Genomic DNA, 4,683 nt, shown 5'->3' with positions numbered 1-4,683 from the left:
AACTGGACTTGAGAATGTAAGAATAAGAGGTATAGTTTCTGATCTCTTGTTTATTTGCTCTAGGTAAGGGAACTTGAATTTGAGACAAAGAATACGTTAACTAGTCTCCTGAGGACTCTCAGTCTGGTCCCATTTCCTCAATTAAGATATGGCTGGATTTCCATTCTCACTTGTTTTACACAAAGCTCCCTAAAAGCTGTGATTATCCTGACTATTCAAATTGTCTATCCTGATGATTCAAATTGTCGTTCCCAGGACCACAGCAATCAGTAGTCTGGAGAATTGTTTGGACCCTTTTAAAAGGACAGGAAACGGGCAGAAAAAAAACTGTCACCATCTCCTAATAGTGAAGGTGAGAAAATGAAGCCACATGGTACAGTGATGAAAACGTGAACTCTGACTTACCATTCTTCCCTGATACAAGTTACATGTCTCCTTCCACAGCCTACAGCAACCTTCTCATGTCTGCAGTTTTTCAACAGTTGACCTTGTCATCCACAAGCAGCCTTGTCTCCCTCACATCTGACTAGTTCCGCTTCACTTCAACACAGTCCCCAGGTAAGCCTGCCATTTCCAGGAGGAGGTATAATGCAGTGCATTTTTGCATTTATTTGCATGAGTATAGGAGAAATATGTAGTTAATAGACACTGTGTGAAGAAAAGAGCAATTGATTTGAACTGAAGTTGATCATAGGTAAGTTGATCAGCTTGCAGGGAGACTTGCAGTCAAAACTCTGTGGGGGTGCTAGAGAAAACATAATTTCACAAAAGGAAACTGGAATTTGACCTTTCAGTCATATTTTATTAGAGCACTTCGTGCAGGTAGAAGCATGTCAGAGCACTATCTACTCTAATGTCAGTCTGCTGGGTTGTTGCCTGTGTCCACATGGAGCTCTGTCACAGTCAGGGAAACTGACAATGGCCTCTGGGAATATTTGAAGAGCTAAGTTCAAGTGCATTTCTTCTAGAAAACTGAAGCATGCTGATAATAGCAACATGCTCAGTTGCTAGTTTAATTATTTCTTGCCCTGTTCATAAGAAATTTAAATGAAAAAACTGGCAAACAGAAAGCAACACTAAAAGTGGAAGGCATATTGAGCATGATTGTAACAATTTATTTGAAGAGAGATTATTAACATATTTGGAAGCATTCCTTCTTGGAAAATAGAAGACCAGGAAAATGTCCTGTTAGGTTAACAGAAACTGTGAAGTCTTTGGTATAGGCAGCCAAGCATGCAACTCACTCATTCCCAGCTTCAGCCTTTTAGATTGCCCCTACTCTCCCAGAGAAGTTAACAAGCTGGCTACTATAAGCAGATAGCTGATCGTCTATACTGTCACAATGTAGGATATCCTTTAGATATTTTAGTCACTAAAATACTACAAGGGATCAGAGCCGTGTCAGTGCAGTTTAGGACCAATAATAGCATACTTCAGTTAGCATAGTCTATGCTCTCTGGTGACAGTGACAGGGCCTGAGGGAACGGCGTAGAGCTGTCAGGGAAGGGGCAGCTGGCGATTAGGGAAAGGTTCTTTACAAGGGGAAAGTGGGCATGGAACAGGCTGCCCAGGGCAGAGAGCACAGTCTGCCAAGTGCTGGAATTCAAAGAGCGTTTGGACAATTAATATTGGGTGGTCTGGTGGAGCTAGCAATTGGTTCCTTGTAGGTTCCTTCCAACTCAGGATACTCTATGATAAAAAGCATTATTTAGGTCAATAAATAAACTGGTATATACTGGTTACTATGCAGAGGTAGTAAAAATATTGACTACTTTAACAGTGCTTAGAAAAGATCAGTAATCTTACTGAAATGTTTAGTTCAACAAAAAGCAGAACATGATTAGCTTAGCTTCTGCAGGAAAATGAGCATTCTTTCCAGTCACCTGCACTCTGAAATTTTACAAATGAATTCAAGAAACTTTGATTGGGATAGGTCTCTCAAAATATATATGAATGCACAGAAGTCCTGTGGGAAATTAAAAGTTGGCTGGCTGTCAGAGATGTTTTCAATGTGGTTTCTCCACTTATATGACATAAAAAATGAAATTCAGCTACTGCCCTTCTGGCTGTCCATCAGCTATCCCTCTGTAAGTAATCTGGAAGCATGCTGTCTTAGTTTGGTTAGTAGATAGTATGGCAAGTGGAGCTGTTCCAGGGATGCAAAGAGAATCTGAAGGCAATGCTGGGTAGAGGGAGAGAAAGAAAGCAAATTACTATGGAGACGTGAGTGCAGAGACATAGGACACAAATCTATACAAAACCAGGCTCATTTTCTTGTTTCATGGAACTTTCTTTAAAAGTAAAATAATATGTATAAGACACAAAACAACAGTTAATAAGATAGTGCTCCAGTTGCAAGGCTCTCTCTATACATAAATCTACATTTCTGTAGATTTTAGACTTTATTAGCATGAGTTTTTCTAACACTGTTTTAAAAGAGCATTAGTTATATTACTACTTGGTAGTGTTATTCAGCCAAATATTAACTTTTTTGAGACTAAAAACCACAGGTTTGGGAAAAGAAAAAAAAAAAATGCTACTGAAAGCTGGTCATCTTTAGTTATTAAAAAACAAACAAACAAACAAAAACAACAAAAAAACTCAGCACAGTTATATTTTACTTACCTGGGTGAAGGGTTAAGGTTATTACACATGGTCAAAGGTAAGATACCTCTTTTGATAACTGTGTTTTATTTACCTCAGAGAACCAGGAGCTGGAGATCCAGCCCCCCAGGCATGTGGAGGAAAGACCCAGCTGCAGAAAGACACTGCAGACAGCCCCTGCTCTCAGAGAAGGCAGGACACCCAAGCAGATTTTGAAACAGTGTGAGAAGCCTGTATCATGAATAACTGAGAAAGAAACCCTGGAGGCTCAAGCTTCCGTTTCTTTCAAAAGTGAATTTCACATGCTATGTTTTTGGTGGATTTTCATGTTATTTTTTTGTGAGGGCAGAGGAGGAGAGTGGAAGTGAATACAATATTGTTGCCAAGTGAGTTGCTATAGATTTGAAAACACTGGCACTCTTCTATGTTAATTTACAGAATTTTGAACTGTTGGTAGTAATATCTTGACCTCTTTAGGTCCAGTGAAACTTATCACAGCCGTGTGAATACATTTCCTCCAGAAAATCTCAGGATTAATACAGATGGTTTTCTTAGTTTTTAAGGAAGTGGCTTCTAGAATAGAAACAGTGATGAGAGTGCTTAGCTGAGATGTGAAGAAACTCAGGATTAAGTCTTGTTTTCACACCAAATTATTGAAAATGTTCTTAGCTGTAATCTGAAAGTGTATGTGTAGTGTATATTTATACAACACCAATGGATATTTAAGCCTTGATATTCACTATCACAGCATGATTCAGAAAACTTAGCTCTTGTTTTAAGTGTGTCTAGTGAGAAAAATGTGTCTAGTGAGAACAGTGAGTTTGTCTTACGCGTTACAGAAGATGCTATCTGGTCTGGATCTTCAGCCAGAATGTTTTTTGCACTAAAATTCACTTAATCTCCTCAATGTAAATCCCACCCACTCACTTATCTGCACTGCTCTGTGAATCTCAGGCATGTAAAACATTCACAAAATGAGATGTATGAAGTAGCCTTGCCTAACTTCAAGCTTTGATTCTAGGCAATCAACACCTGGGACTTCAAGCTACTGTGACAAAAATGTAAGAAATGTTCTTTCACAGAATGCGAACTTCTTTGGCTTTCTGATGGACATCAGAAAGCCCTTATGTCTCACATTTATACTTCCTAACCTTGCGTGTGCTTTTTATCCTTAAAAAATGCAGTATCTCATGATCCTTTAAATAACAAATGACCTTATTCCTTTTAATGTGGTCATTAAGAACTCTAACGTTCCAGGTATAAATTCCTGCTACTACTGTGCACCTTCATTTGTTATTCATATGTAAATCCCTTTGGGTTCCCAGTTACTATCTAGCAACAGCAATTGGCTCTTGAAATTTTTCCCACAGGACTGACTTTGTAAAGGACACTGCAGTTTACATCTTAGTTCCCTAATTACAGACACAACGCTCGATAAACCTTGAACAACTAGCAATTGGAAGCTAATGGTTACTTTCACTGAATCCCTGTTGACACAGATTTTGTGCCCGATAACTGACCACAACTGGGTCATGTGAGAAGGCAGGAGTGAAGAAAGAGTATTAAGGTCATACGCTACCAGTGGGAATTGACTGGAAAAGGTCCCTTATGAAGTGGGGTCTTAACATCCTTAGTTTGTTACAACTCAGTGCACAACATCTGAAACAACACACGTGCTACAACTACATCTCCCTGCTGGGGTAAGAAATAGCAGATGATATTTATGAGGGAAGGTGGGATGGGTTTCAAAGAGCTTTTTGCCCTGCTCTGACTGCTGGTTTCTTCTCTGCAAGTGCAACATAGCCATTAAAATACCTTGCATTAATTTAGTCAAAGTCTTGGTGCTAATGCTATCTCAAGAGCAAAAAGTTTTTGCTACTTTCCTTGCATACTCTCCTTCCACTCCCCACCTCAGAGTCAAGCCCTTTAGAACAACTAAAAGGATAACCAAGATAGTAATTTATTTGACCTTATCAATATTCCTTTTCATCAAGTGCAAAGCAAAATATTTTTATCACAATAAAGTTCATTCTAATGCTGTATTTATTACTGTTCCCTCATCCAAATATAAACGCAGAC

General features: G+C 38.9%; 1 long non-coding RNA gene across 1 annotated transcript; it reads left to right on the top strand.

The window, feature by feature from the left end:
- The first annotated feature begins 265 nt into the window (after positions 1-265).
- Positions 266-3,612, top strand: LOC149913048 (uncharacterized). The gene is made up of 3 exons (XR_016462260.1): positions 266-352; positions 445-558; positions 2,704-3,612. It is a non-coding gene; the product is annotated as an uncharacterized LOC149913048 (long non-coding RNA).
- Positions 3,613-4,683: the final 1,071 nt, after the last annotated feature.

Source organism: Phasianus colchicus, chromosome Z (assembly GCF_987193195.1).
Source record: "Phasianus colchicus chromosome Z, bPhaCol1.hap1.1, whole genome shotgun sequence".
NCBI classification, from domain to species: domain Eukaryota; kingdom Metazoa; phylum Chordata; class Aves; order Galliformes; family Phasianidae; genus Phasianus; species Phasianus colchicus.
The sequence above is the reverse complement of the archived record's forward strand: the minus strand, read 5'-3'. Positions and strand labels throughout refer to the sequence as shown.